Here is a 22,403-nt window from a genome sequence, read left to right as displayed (position 1 = left end):
ATGTTTCACTATATCTGGAAAGAAAACTCAAGAGCAAAATAGACTTCCCTGCTGCATCCCTAAATTCCTCCAGAGTTGAAGCCGTAACAGCTGTGATCTGCAGCTTCCCCAGGTATAAATCAATCAGATTTCAGCCATCCTTAAGCCAGAATCTAAAAATAAGCTCTGTGTGGCCGCGTGTGTGACCCAGAAACAAGCAGCAGAGCAGGGTTTGGATCACAGCTTTTAGATCCTGGCTTTCCTCCTGCCACCAGCCCTTTCACCAGCTGATAACCAGAATCAAAGGGACTGATGTGGCAGTGTCTTCCAGTGCCCTGAGCTGATATTTGGTCCTGTATGTAACAGATGGCTGGGTTGGATATAGGCATGTTCTCGGTTCATTTAAAGTACTCCTGGCTGTTGCTTTGTCCAGGTACTCTCCTGGCAAGAATGGATTGCCCTTGACGATTCTCTTGCAAAGCCTGGGATGGAGCTGCAAGCAGGCTTTTGAAATCCTCTTTGCATAGCATGGAGGGGAAGACCCATGTGGCCATGGAGAGGGAAATACCTGCTGAGCACTGACAGCACAGGGCCCTCATTGCAGGTTCCAAAACCAGACTGCTGGAAAGTGTGATGGGGAAAAAGGGGGTGATGATATGGGACCTCTCTGTTGTACTTCAACCCAGGTAAAACATCACTTGAAGCAGCAATTTGTGCATCCCCATTTTCCCTATTTTAGGGGAGATTAAACTGTGGCCTGCATGTTTTCCCCTGAAGCAAGCACAGACAGTCCATGGCCAAGCTGAGAGGTGATGAAGGTGCAGGAAGGGCAGTTCTGAGGCTGCTGGGGCAATGGCACCAAAGGTGCCTGGGGAATCTGCATCATTGGGAAGCAATTGTGTGGAGCTGGAAACATGTCTCAGAGCGCTGCCTTGCTGTCTGCAAAACCTTCTTCCCACACCTCTTGGGAAAGAGCATGCCTGAGGTGTGATTTCTCACATCATCTGAGCCTGAAGAAGGAAATGGTGTGACTGGAAGGGATGGCACTCACAAGTGCTGCAGTGCAGCAAGGGACTGGTGCATGGAATGAGAATGAAACCCAGAGCCAGGCTCTTCTCTGGGAAACAGAAGGGCTGTGGGCATCCTCCTGTGAGTCAGTATTTCATACTAGCCTTTGTGCTCACTCCATTTGCTAGTTAATTGTTTCTGGCTACCAGCAGTAATATCACAAAGCATCAGCAAAAGGTCATACCTGGGAGAGCCCCTGCACAGACACAGACAGCTTGTGGAACTGACAGCTCTCTGCAAACAGTGGTTTCACTTTCTTCTTGCTTCCAGCCCTGTCCAGTGCCCTCCACAGGGCACTTTCCAAATGAGTCATGAACTGATCTGGATTCATTCTCACAGATTTGCAAGTTAGCAAAATACCCCCCTCTCCACCCTAAGAGTATTTTATACTCATGGCAGTCTGTACCTATATTGTAGGAAGGGAAATAAAGCAAAGCAACAAACGGATGTCAACTATTCTGACACAAAGGCAAGCTGGCATGGATATCTGACTTCAGATTTATCCTCTTCTGCAAGCGCAGTGTTGGCTGGTCCTTGCTCCCTCCCCTCTGTGTTCCTGTCGTAGTGCAGGGATAGCTCCTGAAATAGCTTCTTCTATTCCAAAGCAGCTTTGCTTTGGATTCAAGTCATTGGTATTCTGTGAGAAGAGCTCGCACGCGGAGAGCTATCCTGCCAGAGCTGTTCCAGTTGATTTCCTCATGGAGCTGAAACCTTTCCTATAAAACCGTCAGCTGCAAATCGTTTCCTGAGCTATCAGCCAGGGTTTGTCCCCTTCCTTCTTTACTATTCCAAACTCATTTAATTTCCTTTTACTTCCCTTCCTTCAGATCTGCGTTACTGCAGACTACTGTTAATAAGATTTATAGCTAAATATTATATGGAGTACAGATAATTTAATATGCACTTGCTGGTCCGGTTGGAAAAGCAAACAGCTTCTCTCATCACTCTGCTTTCAGCTCAGCTACCTTAATTGCCTGTGACATACTGTGCAGAGGGTAAATATTTGGTCCTGGCACCGAAGCTTGAAGGCTCCCCTCCTGCTCACTGTGCTCAGACACAAGAGCTGCAGCCACGATTGGGATCTCAGCAGCACTGGGAGGATGCCCTCACCCACACTGGGCAACTGCAGCAAACAGATTCCCCTGAGTTGGGTCGTTCTTGAGCAGGGTAAGGGGGAAAAAAAGGAGGAAAATGGCTCCGTGGGAAACTGGAATCACAGCAATAGAGTAAGTTAGTTTGAAAGGACTTCTGGAGGGCAGTGGTCCAAGCCCCCGCTCAAAGCAGGTCCAGCGAGGACTTTTGCTCAGGGCTGTGTGCAACTGAGCTTTGAGTGCCTTGAAGAACAAACTCGATTTGTGGGAAGATGCTTCATTTCAGGCAGGATTTTCACTGCCTTACCTAACTCTGCAAAAACAGAAGAGATTGAGAGCTTGTCCAGGAGAGAAGTTAGTGTGTTAAAATTAAGACATGCTACGCCTCCAGCCAAGAAAGGGCAAAAGATAGGAAAAATGACTTTTCCAAAAGCAATTATGCAGCTTAGCGACTGAATAAAGGAGACAGCTGAAGTTAAATTCATGCTATGGACGCTCTGGCAACAGACTTCTTGTGGGGTTCTGTGCTGGACAAGGAAAAGAAGCTAGAGTTTTATGTATTCCAGTGACCCAGCCAAAATGGCCACGTGCAGACAGCAGCAGGAGAAAATGCCACATTGCAAAGAGCATAAGAAATTTAGTGTGTGGCTTGCAAACAGCCAATTCCTACTGCTGGAAGAAGCCTGAAGTCTTTCTCTCCAGCTGGGTTGTGCGCTCTGTGTGGCAGCAAAGGGCCTTCCTATTGGAACCCCTGAGGAAGTAAGGGTTAGCAAATAATGTAGCAGAAATCTTACAAAGAGATGCAGTCCTCCTGTTAACGTTCCCTACCACCATGTTGATGCCCTTTGTGCTGTGTCACAGACAGCCTGCTTTCCCTTGGTGGTGCAGGCAGGGATAACCGCCCTCATGCTGTTTGGGCTGTCTTGAGTTTACCCAGAACACCAGTTAGATGCCCTGGCTTGTTTTCACTTGTCTCTAAATCACAAGAGAATTTCCCAATGTGTCAGTTTATGTGGCTCCTATTTGGTGTCCACCTCCAGGCTTCCTCTGGGACTTCTTCTTGAAGTGTCCTGTGCCCTTTCTTGTCTCATCCAGAACTCCATCTCTGGCTGCGCATGCAGCCCCAGAGTGGGCTTGGGGCAGACTGAAGGACACTACAGGAGAGGCACTATCTGGCTGGTGAACCCAGCACATTCACAGGAACTTGAGAAAGAAGACCATAAGAGAGCTCATTTGGAGTCAACCTGGACAGAAACCAAGCCAGTGGTGTTGAATCCCCTCCACCTTCAAAATAAAATTATAATATTCTGTATAGTTGTATAAAAGCTGTATTTTTCCACCCAATTCTGTAGGAATTACTGGAAAAACAAAAACAAAAAAAACCAACCAGATTCTGTACACCTTTTACTCCCTTCAAACTCCATCAATCCATGCCATGTTTACTGTCCGTCATCCCACTATCCTCAAGGTTTTCATGACCTGATCACCTACACTGGTTAAAGGAATAAGCTTTAATTATGGCTGTGTTTATGCTTAATAAGTTGGAAAGCACAGAGGCACCAGTGTGTAGGAGAGCCCCTGCTTTCCTGCACATGGGCCATGCCAAGGGGTCTTGCTTCGCTGAGCTGCAGATTGCCTGACTCCTCAAAGCGTGGCGATAAATCATGATAACTGGGGCCATGCTGCATGGGAGCGTGGTGGAAGAAAGGAGAAGAAAGGAGAAGAGCCCTTCCTTTAGTGCCAGGTCTCCCTGGCAACATCTGTGCAAAGCAACAAAAGAAAACCAGTGCCAAAATGTAAGTTGAGAAACTGCCCAAATCTTTAATCACAAAGCAGAGCGTAGCGAGAAGTCTGTCCTTTGGCAGGAAATGTACATAACCAAGAATTAAGTGCAACAAAAGCAAATACAAGGCAACTCTGTTGTGCATCCTGGAAGTTCCTCTTTCGCTGGCTACTCTGAGCTTTCTGAAGAACCCATAGGCAAGTAGCAGAGTGTGGAGAGGGAGATGGAGGTCACACATGAATTCTCTTTAGGAAAATGACAAGGTGTCTCATTCTCTCCTTTCTGCAAGTGCTGAGGGGAGCTCTGCTCAGAAAATCCAGCAAAGAAGTGCTTGGGGTTCCTGCAACAAGGAAGCAGAGAGCTTTGGCCTGCCACCCAGTGAAACGTGGTCACAGTGCTCCAAGCAGCCGGTCTGCAATGCGGCGCGACAGAGGGATGACTCTGTGGCAGCCCAGACTCTTGATGAGATCGTGCGGAGTGCTATGTGGGCAGTTTTCCCTTTAATGGAGAGCACTCCCTTGGAACAAGCGCTTGGCACCAGATGAGTGAGGAATGAGATGGCTCTAATCCCATAATTTAATTAGAGCTGCGTGGAGCTGCCTAACGTAATGGCCATTTCCCGAGCTGGCCACAGGGCTGGCTGGCTGGCTGCTTCCCAGGCTGGCAACCTGGCCCTCGTGCTCCTGATCTGCAACAGATGGGCAGTTTGGTGTTCTTTCACCCCTGGTTTGTCCTATTTATCTTATTTCTTTGGGCAGCTCCCCTCACACTGAAATCCCAGTGCCTTCAGAGACCTGATGGCAGTCCCTGTCATAGATAAGCAGCCATCTGTAGTGAAAAACAGGTTTGATATGCAGCTTTGCTCCAGACCGGAGCCAAATCAAAAGACATGTTGTTCTGGTGGTTGAAAAGGGCTCTCCTCATCTTACTGTGTCAATCTGGTTGTCCTGCATGCTCCCTAGCTCTGTGCAGAAACGACAGGGCATGGAAACCACAAAGCAGTCTATTTGGGGTCCAGCAGACAGTGCAGAAGTTTCAGCTCAGGAGGATCTCAGCACGCATCCACTGCAGTGCTCAGATCTCCCAGCCGCCAGCTGCTTTGCTTGCTGCTGCCCTGGCTGAGGCCTCATCCCCTTCCTGGGGGAAGCATGAAGGCTAAGCATGCTCTGAGATCTGTCTGGGATTGGCCCAGCATGAGGTTTTGATCGGAGCCTTTCTGGCCTGACCCCGATCTAAGCACACCTGAACTCAGTCCCAGCAGCCTCTCAGGGCTCAGTCAGCCACAAAGCTCCACTGGTGCAAACAAATTTCTGCACAGCGAGCAGCAAGAGCCTGGGCTAGCTAACAGCAACATGCCTAATTAACAATAATTGGCTCTCTGCCATGTATCTCCTAGGGCCAAGCCTGCACCCACCCCAGTAATTGCTGCCCCATTATATTTTCCGGATGCTCCATGGTGAAAGGGAGCTTTGTAAGGGAGCTCTGAGAGAGTCTGGGATGCACAAAGTCCTGATGCAGGGAGAAAGGCAGGCTGGGAGGCATCCTGCTCTGCTCCCCAGTGCTTCAGCAAGAACTCACAGCCCAGAGGGAGAAGTCCTGACACCCCACTAAGCATCCTGGCCACGTGGAGATCCCATTTGTGGGTGCCTGTCTCCCCAGCCCATCGTCACAGCCCCGGGCAGGAGAAGAGCCCCAGGTACAGCTTCTCCAAGGCAAACACCAATAGGCAAACACACCAAATACATGGGTGCACAGCTGCTTTACTACTGCAGAGCTGACTGCAAAGGCAGACCTCCCTGGCAGTGGAGGGTAACTCAGAGACAGGAGGATGCAGACATGGGCAGACATGCATCTCCCCAAACCTTTTAGTCCAAGCTGCTGCCTGGCCTGCCCTGTGCATCTGTGGGAAATCACCTCAAAATATTTACTCTCTTGTAGGCAATCCTAGGTAAAGAAAGAATCTAGTGATGTCCTGTAATCCAGGCCTCATTGACTTGGTCTGCAAAGCATCAGGAAAGATTCTTCCTTCTTTCTTTTTTTTTACAGGGAAATTGCATGTGCAGTTACACCCAGCAGATGCAGAACATCAGCAGGGAGTTCTCAGCTTCAAAATCCCCAGACTGACCCTGAAAGTAAGTTCTGTTCCCAAAAACAGCTTCTGCTTCCTCCAGCCATACATGTGTTGCAGCACTTCTGCCTTTCCTAGCAGAGCCATTCCACCCAAACCCATCTGTGAATCCTCCCAGCACTACTGAACATTGCAGGTGTTGCCACACCGCTGGGTCCAGGTGACCAAAAATACTCCCAGCTCAGACGTGGCACAGATGGACTTCATTGCTCCTTGCTTTGAACAGCTTTCTTCCTGTCCTTAAGGAAGAAAGGGGTGGGCAGGCAAATGGGATGCTGACCTGCCTTGCAGGCTCCTGCTCATCCTTGCCCCCACCTTGCTTTCACAGAGTTGTGCTCCAGGCATGCATGGGCCTCCCAGCACAGCTCACCATGCCCAGAGCAAAGGGCTGCCCTGTGTCTGCTTTTGAGGAGAAAGGGAAGTCTGAGGGCACTTAGTGGAACTTGGTGTTTGCATCTGAGCATTGTCCTCTGCTGGTGATGGGGACCAAGCATCCCTCCCTGCGTGCTGGGTGTGAGGTGAGGCTCACTGCTGAAGGCCAGCAAACAGTCTAGTCACCTGCAGCAGGCATGAGATGGGCCTGAGCTCACATTCAGTCATTCAGAACCTGTGCTGAATGCTGCACAGTGATTGCTGCAATCAAGCCATGCCTTTTGAGCCTGCACTGCCCTTATAATTACATAAGGGAAGCTGTCGAGAGAGAAAGAAAAAAAAAATCACCAGTAAAACAAAAGGCATTTCTGAGCGATGGTTAGTTTCCTACAACCGCATCACCATCACGTCTCCAAAAAATTTGGAACATCCCACTCCTTTTTCATCTTAAGCAGTTTCTGGAGTTAAACAACTGCTTTTGGGAAGAGTACAGCACTATCTTCCTCCAGCAGGAAACACTGCATTTCTTCTTTCCTTTTCTGCACGAAGGTCAATATAAAGGTTTCTGGTAGCACTGGGGAGGTATTCATGTCGTGTCACACATCTGGTAAGCCCTTCCAGTCTGAGAGAGAAGTGTGGGGGTATCATTACATTTTAGTCATCGGTATCATGGCCAACAAGATAGCCATCTTCCTCCTCCACCATGTCTGACCTCAGGATAGGCAGCAGCCAAGTCTGCTCTCCAAGGATGACTAAATCAGATGGTCCAGCACTTAATCTGGCTTTCATCAGCCCAGGAATGCCCCTACACTGTGTATCTTTTCCAAATAAACCACCTAAGAGTTGGTTGTTGCCAGTACACCTTACTCAAAATCAAGATCAGTCACCCAGGAATAGAGTTATCACAGCGATACCCATGTAAAAATAGAAGGATAGAATCATCTAGGTTGGAAAAGACCTCCAAAGGTCACAAAGTCCAACTGTCAACTTGACCTGCTGAGGTGCATCACTAAACTATGTCCCCCCATGCCAATTCCACATGTCTCTTAGGTATATACATCCCGGGATTCATCTCATTTTATGCCATTGCAACTTTCCTATAGAGACAAGTTTATGTTTTTATCTTGACTGTTTCTATCTGGAAAGTTACACTGTGTTGCTCCACAGAGATGCTGTTAAGATGAAACATTATAGCAATGTAATTAAACCAGAGACAGATAGAAACCCTAAATTAAGGTTCCCAACAGCAGTTCCCTCATCAGTGGGCAAAAGGAAACGTATACCACAGTTTTCAATGATCTTCGTGCTAAAATGTCTTCTATGAGCAGACCTAAGTGCAATTTAATTGAAGATGATGAACTGAGAAACAAGCCAGGTAATGATCTACAGGGAAAAAAGTAAGAATACAGGTTCTCTGCCACAAGTTTACACTTCATAATAATCTCAGCCCCCGGTGAGTTACCTCAGGTTAGAAATGAACAAGCTTTGCCATAAAGAGAAGATGGTGGTTAAAACCCTGTAAGTTTGTCAGTTGACAAAGAAAAATATCTAGCAGAAGCTTAATATGATAGATGGAGTAACTGATCATAAACAGAAAAGAGTAAGGAAAATAGCATCCAGTACACACTCAGCTCGAATAGCAACTTGGCCTTATTAACCACAGACTCAAACCCTTCTGGCTGCATGGCATACCTTCAAAGCAAGCTAGCTGTGGCTGCATTTCATACAGTGCATAAAAATGGCACTTGGGAAGTGAAGCTGGTAAAAAATTAGTTTTGGTGGGAAATAGACTGAGCTGCTCTTCAGCTACCGGACTGTGGTCTTGGAACACAGCCACGAAGTCGCTTCCTAAGGGCTACGGAAGAGCTGGAAGGTGGGAGAGGTTTTGGATCTGAAAGGGTAAGAGGCCTTTGCAGGACAGACTGCTCAGTGTCCTGAAAGAACCTTTGCATGAATAGGGAGCAATAGGTTTTGGCTATATCTGGACTAGGAAGAGCAGAATGAACGTGGGCAGGTCAGGATCAGCCCACAAAAGGCCAGCAAGCTCTCTGTAGCCTGCACTGAAAAAGGAAGATGCTTACGTTAGACTTAGCAAGAGATTTCTACATGCATGACTGAAGAAAGAGGTTCCTGCCTTGTGACAGGAGTCCAAGTGACTCAGTTGTGGTGGGTGGGGGCATGAGAGGGAAGGGGATGTGGTTAGGGAACAGAGCATGAGTCACCAAGGAAGCACATTTGTTGATAACAGCTGGATAAACTCAAGTCAGAGACATGAGGTCTGCTCAGGAGTAAATTCAAGCTGTGCCAGAAGCCAAAAGCCAGGAGACAGCAACTCCGAGGGCCAGAGCACCAAAGTGCCTGGCAGAGGCTCTTCCTGCTTTGCATCTCAGCAAGGTTTGCAGGATGAAAATCTTGCAACAGACAAGGTGCAAAAGTGAAGCTGGCCAAGTTTTGGTGTCTCAGGTGTTGTGGTTTCAGCAGTTGGTCCAGCTTGGAGTTAGCTTCGTTCACAGAGATCAGTTGAGTGCTCCCCATTATTATCTTGCAACCTCAGGTCATTACAATGGTTGCACACTTTTGTCCAGTCCCATTGCACACAAGCCCTACACGCTTCCTTTGGGAGGTTCAATTTCCTACAAGCTTTCTGTGCACTCTCTTGGATAAGAACCATGAGCATACCCAAGACATGGGGACAGTACAAGTTAACTTGAAGTCTGCTACTGCCTCCAACCCTCAGCTGCTCTCAAAACTTCAGCTAAGTCTGAAGTGAACTCAAACAGTTTCCAATAGCACTAAAGAAAATGATGATGAGGGAAGATTCGGTTCATTGGTCGGTGCTGGAAGTCTCAAGAGAGAAGTAGCATAAAGAAGAGAAAAAAAGCACAGGTGATTCACCCTCACCCCTGCTAAGCTCTCCATATATACAGCCCTGTGGGTCAGAGTGGATCCTTTATCATTATGGGGAAAGGAATAACCACCTTTACCTACACAGGATGTGAGTGATAGGTCTTCCCAAAGCACCATGTAGCCCCTTGTGTGCATCAGCCCAAGTTTACTTCTCTATAATTCACTTCTGAGGGTCTCCCTGCTACATTCCCACCTTTTCTGTCAAGCCATTTGGCTGCCTCTGAGCAGCCCGAAAAGGGGGATGGTGAAAGTTTTGCACTGAAAATCACTAGAAACAGAGGTGGATTTGGAGACATTATTTCTCCATATTTATGCAGGTCAGGGTATTCATTGAGATGAGTTCTCAAACAGAGACAGGAAAAGTAATTTACACATTTTACACATTTTAAGTCATTTAAATCACTCCACATGATTTGCATGTTTTACAGTGGCTCGATCACTGCTTGTTGCAAAAAGAGCATGGGAAATATGCTGGCAGGGCTGATCAGGCTGATCAGGGCCCAGGCTTCTCCCACCTGACAGGACCAGGCCTCCCCTCCCACCCTCCCACCTGGCTCCCAGCTCTCAGCATCCCCTGAACATGCTTAAAATCTCCCTACAACACCCCCGCACACCCCAAAGTCCTATCTAAGCCTGTCCTTTTAGCTGGCTTTGCTCCCATTTCCTGCCTCCCCAGTAAATATTTAGAGGCTGAGACTCATTGTTTTGGCCAGTTTGAAACATGAGCCGGTTGTTGCTGACTAACAAAAAATGTGTCACAGTCACAAGCTTGCTTTCGTGCAGCTGTCACCGCTGTGACCCTTCCCTGCAGGGAAATGGGAGAGAAGCTGGGCCAGCGTGGCACAACAGGCAGGCAAAGCGAGCATTGGGCAAGAGATGAACATCTGAAACATCAGCTGTGTTCCTCCGTGCCCTTGCGGTCCTTAATGCAGATGGAGATCAGTCCTGCCCACAGCTCTGCCACATGCTGGGACCATTGGTGTCTTGCTGACTGCAGCAGCTTATCAGGGCCTTGAGCAAGGCTTGCTGATAAGACAGATTGGAGCAGGGCCATAATGGATTATCATCTGCAGGAAAGAACTTCTCTTTGCATGGGCAGGACCAGGAGAAGGCTGAGGGTGTCCATCGGGGACAGAGGACAGGGAGGTCAGGCTCTTGGCAGTCACTTTCTGTATAACCCACATTATTTCTGAATAATAAAGCCTCTCAGAGCGGATCTGCTGAGGGGGGAAGCATCGCTCTTATTTCAGGACATGAGAGGGTCCACATGCTTGTTCTGAAACTGCCTATAAAAGCTGCTGAGGGCAGTCTGTGGAGCGTGTCAGCTTGAACTCAAGGGCACAGCTGTGCAGAGAATACACATTGCAGCTATCCCTCCATCATCCTGTCCCATGAGGAAAGCACACAGAGCAGGGAAAAGGGGTCGAAAACAAGCACGCTTGTGAGATGCAGCTCCCCAGTAAATCAATATCCACTGCAGGTGTGCATGGGCACAATTCAGTTCAGCTTAGGCAAAGGAGTCTTGATTACTCTGAAGAATAATCACGTTAAATGGAACGCGCTGGGGGTGAATTACTTTATGTCAAGCCTTTATTTGCCAATATGTGCTATAAATGAATATTTCATTATGTTAACAACCTCAGAGGAAAAAGAGATTTACGTTACAGCCTTTGAACTGGGTACACTCTCTGGTGCCTGCATATTGTGAAAAATAGATTCCCCCCTCTAAGCACTGGGAGGCAATGAGAACCACGACCCTTCTCTGTGAGCTCTCAGCAAGAGTTCACTTAGTTTTACTGAAAAAAATCTTTCTGTATAGATTTATTGGATATTGCCTGCCTGTAACCATTCTGCAAACACATCAAGGATGTCTTTGCTTGCCAGTGTTATCCTTGGCTGTTGCAGTTGAGGTCTGGGGGCTAAATACAAAGCTGTGAAGATGTGCTGAAGAGCAGTGACAATTAGGATGTCCTGTTCCAGGGCAGAACAGCCTCCTGGAAAGATAAGACTTCCTCTGTACGTTAAGACCAGAGAACTCATTGCTCTGCTAGAAAATCATCTGCACTCAGGACTTGGCATCTGGAGGGAGCCCTGTGCCAGGGCACGTCCTGGGCAAGGCTCAGGAAGTCCCACGGGGCAGAGGGATTTGTGAAGCTGCAATTACACAGTTCTCAAGTAAGACACCTGCTGAGAGTGCACTTCTTACCCTGCTCCTATCCACTCCCTCCTAAGGGCAGCAAAAGCAATACTGCTGAGCAGCCCCAGGCCTAACCCGCCTCTGGAGAGCAACTCAACTGGTGCAGTGCTGGTGGGATGTTAGACTACAGAGGTGCTTACTTCTGGCACTGGGAGCACTCTTACTAAGGGTTAAGTGAGTTAGGCACTCTGGTATCAAACAGATATGCAAAAACCATGGGGGATCATTTCCTTGCCTAGAGAGCCTTAATGGTGTTTCTGTGTGGTAAGCTGGGAAGGCAGCTAACAGAGAATTTACGGGTTTAGGAAGGCTGAAAATGGAGCCAGCTAAGATGGTTAGAGATATACGTGCTCACAGGCAAGTACACGCATGCTGGCAGAGATGCTGCATTGGTAAGGTGAGACCATTAGAATGCAATCTTCTGTTTCTTGCCAGTTTTCAGTCTGCCCTAGGCATGCCTTCACACTAGGACAGAAGTTTTCCTGGGTGGGAATAGCTGTACATAGGTACAGCACTTCCAGAGCAATATCTACGTCCTCAGTTGGAGGACAGGAAAGAGAATATATTCATCCTAAGCATAAATATTATACATATAAAGCAAAAGCAGGTCCAAATGACTGGATGAAAAATCATTAGAGAATGTCTATTTCGTCCAAGAATGTCTTAAATATCACGAGTGGCTGCTGTGTTCCTATCCATTCAATATATATGGCAGCAGATGTCTGCCCCTGTGCAGGTTGTAGGGTGACATTTTGTAGGCAGAGTGTCAACAAAACACAGCCAAAGGGGCAAGCCTGTGATATTGCTTACTTTTCTCTTTTCTCTTTTCTGGACACAGAGAAAAAGTGCACCATCTGCCAGAACTCCCATTCTCAGAAGGGATGCAATCACAGAATAGGCACCCATGGAGAAGGAAGATATGATATTAGAGAGATCTCTGTTTTTTCCATTGAAATGTAAAAAGGGAGCTTGATGCACATTTCCATTCCAAGCAGAGCTCTGTGGTTGCTGAATAAACATCAGAGCAATTTGCTAATGAATGCCCTAGTTACTGGTGCCTGGACAAACTGAGGTGAAAAGGACATCAGGGGTCATCCAAGTTCCTGTTGTCATGGAGTGAAGACAACAGATCCTTCTTCGTAGTTACATCGTGTTACCCCTTAGGATGGGACTGAATATTTATCCAGGAACTCTCTCCTTCCCATACAGCTCTGAACCATAGTGAGATCCCAGCTCATGCCTGATCCGTATCCAGTCCACGTCCACCTGTCCCGAGTCATGCCATCCCAATGTGTGGACCTTTCCCTCTCAATGATATCCCAAGAGAGGTGCAAGTGAGGGACAGAACTGTACCTGCATGGAGCCCACTGTCCCTTTGTAGGACAGGCTCTCTACTCCCTATACTCTTCCTGAGCTATAGCCAACATGCTGGAGAAGGTCTAATCAGCCTCACACAGAGGCAGCAATACATCTCCCTCTGCAAAATACATCTCTCAGGATTGCATTAGTAACATCCGCCTGTGCCTATAGTTATCCTGCAATTAGTTACTATCCAACTTCCTCTTCCTCTAGCAATTATGAGCATCTAGCTAATGAGAGAAGTTTTTATTAATAGATCCAAATGCACCATGAGTTACAATATCTCATACTGCTTCTGCCAGTCTCCAAGGTCTCTCCATCCTTCCTGCGTGACAATGAGATTCTTTTCCATGTTGGCAATGCTCTCAGCTATCTCATCTGCAGAAGTGATCCATTCACTCCTCCATGTGTGCTCAGCTCATTAACGAAGATATTATTGAAGATGGGTTCCAAAGCGAAGCCCTGAGCAGTGCTGTTTGCTTCTGAGCACATCCTGTTGACTCCCTTTTTGAACTGCTTCCCACCCACTCGATTTTTTTGTAGTAATGCTTGGGTTTGCCTACTTCATTAGAAAGAAAAATCGCCCATCAATAAAAAAGTAAGGAGTTTGAGCTGAGCTGGTCACACGATCACTTGCTCAAAACATTACTGTAGCCTTCCGTGACTAAAATGGATTCTTCAATTTAAGCAGTCTGGTCAGTAGATCAGAGGAGCTAGAAACAAGGGACTGGGTCCAGAACAGAGCAACTGCCCTCAGTCTGTGGAGATGGGTGGAAGCAATTCTATGTTGAACTATGTGTAGGAGTCAGTGATGCTTCTACATTTGCAGAAGAAAATTCTACATTAATTAGCTCTTTTCTTTTAGAAGATGAGCATGCAGATGTGTCTGTGCATGGAAAGAAAATTAATGGGTCTTATTCCTTCGATACAGATACCCAATGACACATCACTGTGTGAAGAACATCTCTGGCACAGCCAACATCACCTCACTGAAATGAGAATGGGTTCAAACCTACACTGAAAGTCTGAAGTGAAAACTAAACCAAATCTGACCCACGTTGGTGATAGCAGTGATGAGCAATAACATGATTTACTGTTTTCAGGAAAACTGGACCTCTGTTGCATGGACAGGGTGGTCCTTCAAGGGAGAAAAGAAGCAGGATCTTGACCATTTGGACAACAGCACCGATTTCCATAGAACCAGAATTCTCCCTAACTCCTCACCTCAAAATGAAATAATAACAACTAACTGAAGCTAAGATATTTGACCACAAGCGCAGAGTGAAACCCGCAGGAACATGAAGAACACTGCTAAATAAGCAGTTCAGTCTGGGAGTTCACACTGCCCTCCTATTGACAGAATACTTGACCGTATAAGCAGTGCAGGCAGAGGGCAGGGAGAGAAGCATGACTAAATACTGAAGGACTGTTAGATTTCAGACAGGCCCAAGAAGTGCAAGACCTTTCACATTCTTGCTAAGAGAACAACTCCCACGAATGCATTATGAGCAATGCATGCTGTCACACTGCTTCCACCCCAACAGCACATACCCCAAAAGGGTCACTGCTGAGTCCTTCAACAAGCATCTTTTACTGTTCTGTTGGGATTGCTCGCAGCTCTTGGCAGAAGCTTCTACCAGACCGAGAGGTGCTAATTCAACATACTGCAGGCAAAGGAGAGATGATGACCCTTTAGAAATGCCCATTCCTCTTTTCTACAGCACTTTGCACAAGCTCTCTAAGATGTATATATGACTGCTTTGCTCCATGCAAGTCTGATCTGACAGTGTGGATGAAAGATCAAGTGGCAGTGGAGCATTAGGTCTTCTGACAGTGCTGGCTGTGCTTGTGTCCATACCCTTTTGCAGTACAGGGTAAAACAAGCTTTATGAACTTGGTTCAAATGAGCACTTTCTCCCTCACACATCCCACAGCCTTGCAGCAAGCATGCTTCTTGCTGTTGTGATTCAGTTACACTCCCTAATCTGTGAAGGTGCAGTAACTTGGTTGGCTTCCAGGCGCTGCCTAAAAGTACCTTGATGGCGAGTAACACTGGAAACAATCTCCCATCAAAACAATCCTATCATATTAATCTTATCAAGGACTGATGTCTCTCTTAGCCATATGTGAAGCCTCACCAACCTGCATGCTTGCTCTTGGTATATCACAGCCACAGAAAGCACATGCTCTCTAAGTGCCTACTGTATGGAAAATTACTGCCTGAGTTACTGCTGAAAAGGTATTTTTTCCCCCATGGCTGTGCTCAGAGTGCACTTCAGAGACTCCCCTGGGCGAGGCACACACTCTATAGACTCACTCATCTAGACCATCTCTTCTTAAGAAGCAATAGAGGAGAGTCAGAGTGGAGGGCTGAGTCCCAAAAGCCAGCACTGCGGGTGCCTCAGAGACAGAGAAACTACCTCTGCTTTACACCAGGGTGGGGAGGCTGAACAGAGCTCAAGCAAGCACTAAGGCAATGCTCGGGTCTGAAAGTTTGCCTCTGCAGTGCATTTTGAACAGGCAGCAATCAGACAGAGGAGGGCAATTCCAGCAGAACATTTCCAGCCTTGGCAGCTTTTCCCTTGGGTTTGATCCAAAGAGGCCATTTGAGTTCATGATACGGAGACTGCAGAGGTTGCACTTCACACAGTAGCTGTCTCACCTGGCATGGACTTGTAGTTTTGAAACATGCTCTCCCTCCCCAACCCGTTCTAACACAAAGCTCTAGCACAGAAGGAAATCTACAGGCTCGGCAACTGTGCCTCATCCCAGACTCCATCAGCAGAGCTTCCTATTGCAGTGCCAGCAGCCTAAAAGGATAACCCACCTTTCCTTATGTATTTGCATAAAAACCACATGCACAAGCTGCTTGAGATTAATCCGGCTGATCTCTGCCGTCTGCCAGCTGTGGTTTTGGAAGCAGGTGTTCCCACTTGATTCTATGGCTTCAGGAGGTTGGACAGGCTCCCCTGCCATGGTGGCAATGTTAGACAAGATATTTGGCAGGTCTCATCCCCAGCATAGCATGGGGAGCAGTACCCTGTGAGTCCCCCTGTCTGAGTTAATGGGGTCAGTCTACAAGTGGAGAACTGGCAAGTCTGAAAGTCAATCCCTGCAAGCTTATGGCAAAGGGATGGGTGACAGTGGGGAGAAGGCAGCCTCTGTGCCCGGTGTTTTCACATGGCAGCCCCAGGCTCTCTCTGAGCCCCTCAGGAAAGTTGTTCTCCTGCAGAGATCAGAGTAGAAGAGAGGGAGGCAAGTGTAGAGCAGGAGAAGGAGGATGCCTTCTTGGTTTCTGCAGTTTCAGAGGGCTATGGACACTTAACCTAAACCTTTTTGTGGATGGGAGGCTTGCACCAGTTGTCCCACTTTTCACAGATTCACACAGTGACACGGGCTGGAAGAGACCTTACTGCCTGTCCAGTTCCAACCCCTGCCATCAGCTGGTTGCCTCCCGCCAGCTCAGGCTGCCCAGGGCCCATCCAGCCTCGCCTTGAACGCCTCCAGGGATGGGGCATCCACAGTTCTTTGGGCAACCTGTGCCAGGGCTGCACCACTACCTGGACTACAGGCTTTTATAACAGTCTCTCCAACTGAGATACTTGATTTTACGTGGGGGAAGCTTCTGTCTCCTCCGTTAGCCCTTACAGCATAGAAGCCTGTGAGGATGGGCAGGATGCCCTGTTAGCAGTTTCCGCTTTTGACCAACTGCAGCAATCACAGAATATGGAAGGGCCCATAGGGATCACAGAGTCCAACTCCTAGACTTTAAAAGGCCCTAAGTAGATGGCTCTACATAATGTTGTGGCTATTCCTCAAGCACAGGAGAGCCACCTGCATCAGCTCCAGCTGCTAGAATTGATCCAGGAATTTCCCTACACCTGATTCTATGGCTGCAACAGCCCTACAGCAGTGGTATATGGGGATCCTGGCTGCCACCTGCACTCTGCTGTCCACACCCTGTGCTATCCCCAGTTGCTCAAAATCATCTCTGACCTCCCAGGGCTTTTTCCCTTATCCAGCAGAGTTGTTTCTATGGCAACAGAGATGGTTTGCATTTTTAAATGCTTCCACGAGGACATCCATTAGAGAGCATAATGACTGGGAGAACAGAGGGATGCGACAGCACCCTGCCCATGTGGGGCTGAATGATGGCTTCAGCACAGGACAAGCAGCTCTGCAGCAAGCCCAGGTGTCCATCATTCAGTGCAGAGCTATGCTGGAGTACAAGTGCCTACTCTTCATGTCCCTTCTGCAGAGAGCCCTGCTTGTGCATGGAAAGAAGATCCAGAGAGGAAAGCTGCATTACTGGCAGCTTATCACAGTCGGATTTAAAAACAACCAGTTTCACAAAAAAAAAAAGCTTTTGGTTGATTTTTTTTTGGTTTTTTTTTTTCTTTCCAGAAGATGCTAAAATTGAATCCTCTGTTCTCATTTAAATGGACAAGGACATTCAGGCAGCATTCGCCAAGTTTCCTTCCCAAAAGAGGCTCAGAGAAAGTCCTGTAAGGGATAATTAACCGGCTAACAGGCAGGAAGCAAGGATAAAAATAAGTGGAATATTTCCACCATGGAAGACGATTATCTGCGAGATCTATTTTTGTGATGGCACCATCCATTACACAGTTATTCACAGGAGAACTAGCCAAGCGTTGTGTTTGGATGCCTGGCCGCTGCCAGAGAAGGCAGCCCCAAAACCCAGTGCACCTTCTGCTGGGGGTGGGCTCGTCCTAGCTGCTGCTTGCCTGGGCACATCTGGAGCGGTGTAGGAGATGGCTTCTAGGAGCAGGCTCTGCGAGCATCCGCCCAGCAGGACAGAAAACGAAGCTGTTGCTATGGAATTCCAGTGTTTGAGTTTGCAGGGAGGCTCTGTGCTTTAGGAAAGGGAGGATCCAATTCACAGAAGATACGTGGCCAGAGGCTATAGAGAAAAGCAACATGGATTTGAAGCAGCTCCTACTAGCAAAGAGCACCTGGAGCAGAGCAGCAAGTTTTGAAGGTTGGTCACATTAATAACACATCTGCAAAGCACAGGCACCAGCATGCCCCTGTGACAACGTTGAGTGAAATTGCCCGCATAGCCTTTGGCTTTGCATCATCTGTTTCCATCCAAAGAAACCACACAGGAACTGAATGATGGATTCTTAATGATGGATGGCAAGGGTGGGGCAAGGGGTATGAGGGATGGGCCCTCCCTGCTTTGCCCTCCCAGCTCTGAACAAGGAACCCACCATCTGTTGGGAGACGAAGGGTGATGTTTGTGCTGACTGCAACCTGATCTCTCCTGAGAAACAAAACTCACTCCATCATCTGCAAGACAGAGGTGGCAGTGAAGGTCTCCCTTCCTCCACTAAGCAAAGGACAGAAAGCTCGAGGGAAAACATATTGATGGAGATCTCAGTTGTGTAAAATGCACGCTCAGGTGGGACAGGGAACTCAGAGAACACCCCAACCTGTATGGGACATCAATGGGGCTCTGAGCTGTACTTGTAGATCAGACGAATACTGCACTCAGTGCCTCATCCTGGCAAGGAGACACTCCTTTGGGCATTGCTTGGATCATCACTGTGCTCTGTCTGGGACTGTCACCCAAAAACCTGGCGCTGCAATTATGTCTAGAGTTCACAGAGATCTGAGCAGGGACACGACTAAAGCCATCCCTGCTGCCCCACCAACAAGCCTTGGGTGAAGACCTCATTTTGCTGCATGCCACTGGCAGGGCTGACCTCCTGTGACCCCAGCTTGGGGGTTTGACATTCCTTCTTCCTCCTTTCTGTTTGTTTAGTTCGTGTAGTGCTTGCTTATATGCACAGAAATCACCTGGAACCAGAATGTGATGCAAAAAAAACCAACCCCTAGCACCCACGACAGATTATATCAGTATCACTTATATCAGTGTCAATAAAAAAAAAAAACAGGGAAAGATAAACTGATTGTTGTGGTCTTCAATGAATCATAGAACCACAGAATATCTCAAGTTGGAAGGGACCCATTAGGATCATTGAGTCCAGCTCTGGGTTCCACACAGCACCATCCAAAAACCAAACTGCATGCCTGAGTGCATTCTCCTCCAGAATAGACTGCCTGCTCCTCTATGGCAATCAGAAAACTCAGCAGTGCACTGCTGACAGGAGAAAAGTCAGGCATGACCAGGGAGTAAATGCTACAACATCCAGTAGCCTGGACAGGCCTATTTTTGTGCCCTTCAGATGATATTCAGATGTCCCTTCAGATGAGCAGACAGATCATCTGCTCTTTCTTTCCACCATATACAGCATATACTGGCAGCACAATTTACACTTGCAGGGTTCTGCCCTATGCCTTTGAAGAGCCTTGCCAATCCATAGCACAGAAGGACATAAACATGCAGATACAAGGACACCTCATGCTCTAGCTACCAAACTGCTTATTGCAGTTCTCCCTTGGCTTTAAGCATACCTCACAGGGGACAATTTAAGAGGGAAAACTTGCCCAATATAGCTCCAGCTGGGCCTTCCCTGCAGTTTGCTTGGGGGCTCCCCTATAATTACCAACACCACTAATGAATAGGTCAACAGCACAGAAAGCCACTGAGTCCTACAAGAAAGGTTGTTTTTTTTTGCTGGCAAACCCTGTTAGACTGTGCCTGACTGCTGTCAGAAATGCATTTTCTTTGTGATCATGCCACCAGAAATCCCAGAGCCATCTCTCCCCTCAGGTCCCTGCTCTGTCACCTTGGGTTTGGATTAAGAAGCTGGTGGGTTTCCTGCTCCCATGGCTTCAGGGCAGAGAAGATACCCGGGGACTGTGAAAACAGAAAGGACAGCACAGCGCCTTGGTGAGATTACAGCCGAGCTGTGTTGAATTGAAGCCCTGCCTTGGGTGTGACAGCAGACCAGATGACAAGCAAAGGCCAAAGAAGAAGAGCACACGGAATGGACTATTAGCAGTGCTGGGTTTTGGTTAAGGAAGAGACCTGGCAGGGGGAAAAGAAATCTTCCTCGCCAGTGAAATCCCACTCAACACAAATAAGTGAAATCCTTCACAGAGCCCTGAAAATTCCCACCCTGCAAACTGGTGCCCTGCTCTGCTGCAAAGCTCCACATCTTCCCTCCACCCACCCACCAGCTGTCTCCCTGCTACAGATACATCCTTCCTCACGCTGCAGCACAGGACGAATGTTCTTCTTGCAAAAGAGCTTCCCCCAGACACCCTTCTCATTTCAGCTAAGAAATGAGCTCTGAGGATCAAGCACTTGCAAAGCTTACTCCTTCCCTGACCTTTAGTCCTCTGGGCTCCTATTTTCTCTCATTCCCTGAGCAGACTGCACAGAGATGTAACTGAGCAAGCTAAGTTTCTGTACTCGTTGGTGCCCCTCATGCATGCCAGTGGGGTTAGTGGAAGTGCAAGGGTTAAGTTTGTCTAGCTAGTGGGAGCACTGGGCACAGAATTATTCATTAAATGAAGCAGAAAATCCTTATATTTTCTTGGTGCTGCCCAGCCTTGCTAGGTGACTGTATGACATGTATGACTGTGCAATTGGCATCAAGCTGCCACCTACCAGCCTGGTGAGCACTGCCCCACTCACTGGGCTTGAAACTCCTGCAAGGGACTCCATTTTGAAATAAATGCAGTCTGGGATTGCTGCTTTTATCTCACCTCAGGTTTTACTGTCTTACCCATGCCTGCATCAACAGTTAGGCTCATCAGATGCAGATCTTCAAGATTCGGATCTAAACGGGAACCTGGTGATAGCACCCTAAGAATGGTCTCAAAATTCCCTATCTGTGGCCTCACAAAAGAGCAGTGTGTGCATAACGAACGCTCACACAAAACGATTACGGGCAGGGTGGTCTGTAGGGTGATGCTGGGGCACTCTGTTTCTCCTGTAAGCCTTAGAAACAGCAGTGTCAAATACCAATGAGAGCTGAGATTACTGAAAGAGCAGCTGCTTAACATCAGATGCAGCATCCTTCACCTTCAGCTGGGACACTGACTGGGGGAAGAACGTCAGAAAGGAGACAACTGAGCTTTTCCTCAATGGGTTCTTTCTATCAGTGTTACGAGAACCTACTGAGGAGCTCAGGGCCAAAAAATAGCAGAAAACCCACCTCTGCCTGGCCACAGCAATGCCACGTGCCCATTACCACAGCACAAATGTGTTGATTCCATGCTTTCCCAATGTTGGGATCTGCAGTGCTGATCCTAAGATCCTGGCTAAGTCCTGGAACATGCCTCTACCATTATCTTTAGCAAGGATGAGTCAAAGACAATCTCTTTGTGTTAGGTATTTCTCTGGGAGGTCTTGCAATTGCATGAGAACCCATCTGGGACAAGTTCAGTTGGCTATGAGTTTTCCCCTACATGTATCTGGCATGTGCGCTCTGCAAAATGATGAAGTCACAGATCAAAAAGGACAAAACAGAAAGCCAACAAACCTGATCATGAGTGTATGGGAATGTCAAGATCTGTTACTTTCTCACCATGCTGCACCATACCTGATGCACACACCCTAGATCTCTTTGTGCCAGCACTACCGTATAGATTTCCTGTGGGAAGAAACTGTAGCTGAGGAAATCATCCCTTCTTGGAGGGTGGACAAGTTTCAAAGGCTTGACAGCTGACTGTAAGACGGATGAGTCTCAGGGGGTTCAAGGCATCTGAAATGTGGACCCAGCTCTAAGCAGGCTTCTATCAGATCGCTTCACCCTTGGGAATCCCAAGATATTGGAAACTCACGGGAGTAACTGACTTTGTGAGCTGTGGTTTGTTATTGACACTGAAACTGGAAAATGTGATGGCTTACTTCTATTATGCACAAAGCATGTCCCTCAGAGGGAGACCTACCCGAAAACCTGACATCCGCCTCCCTCTGCTGCATTTGGGAATGAAGCCAGAGCCCTGCTGCCTCCCAGCTCCAAGGGCTGCATACTGCTGCTCTTCCAAGCAGAAGCACTCAGCCCGTCCTTCAGGTACAAGTGAGCACTAAATGGGAGGTTTTGATGCTCAGGACTTGTCCTGTGTGGCAGGGCTCTGGCAGCCCATGGCAAGCAGTCCTGGGTGGCCACTGGTCAGCAAGAAGCTGATGGTCTTGGTTAAGTCACTTCTTAAAGCCAGACATTTTGAGAGGAGGGCTGATGGAGAGCTAGCCCTGGCATCTGTACCCCTGCTGCCTTTCCAGCAGAGCCATAGGAATATCTAACTGTGTGATGTTCATAGGCCTCAACAGCTGGGAACTGCAGGATAGATGAGCCCTGTCAGCTTTGAATATAAATGCAAAACCAGAAAACATTGTAGAGGAACCCAGGCTGGTGCTAAAGCACAGCAACAGGTTATCTGCACTATGAACTTGTCTAAAACAGTGTCAATGACAAAATCAAGGTCTCTGCTTTCCTACAAAAGAGAAGGAGATTGAGAAGCTGAATTAAACATTATAACCCAAGTGGGTCACAAGGTCTGGGAGCAGGCTGATGTGGAAAGTTAAACTATACCCACTAGAAATACATATTTTACACAAGTGAGTTAAACACAGCTTTGATA

General features: G+C 47.7%; 1 long non-coding RNA gene across 1 annotated transcript in view; it reads right to left on the bottom strand.

The window, feature by feature from the left end:
• Nucleotides 1–3,458: 3,458 nt before the first annotated feature.
• LOC122181664 overlaps nt 3,459–22,403 on the bottom strand; it is a 76,080-nt gene continuing 57,135 nt past the window's right edge. The window contains exon 3 of the long non-coding RNA XR_006179538.1: nt 3,459–4,261. This is a non-coding gene — a long non-coding RNA (uncharacterized LOC122181664). The remainder of the gene's footprint in view (nt 4,262–22,403) is intronic.

Source organism: Lagopus leucura, unplaced genomic scaffold, assembly GCF_019238085.1.
Source record: "Lagopus leucura isolate 7727_CA_CO unplaced genomic scaffold, USGS_WTPT01 Super-Scaffold_100012, whole genome shotgun sequence".
Taxonomy (NCBI): Eukaryota; Metazoa; Chordata; class Aves; order Galliformes; family Phasianidae; genus Lagopus; species Lagopus leucura.
The sequence above is the reverse complement of the archived record's forward strand: the minus strand, read 5'-3'. Positions and strand labels throughout refer to the sequence as shown.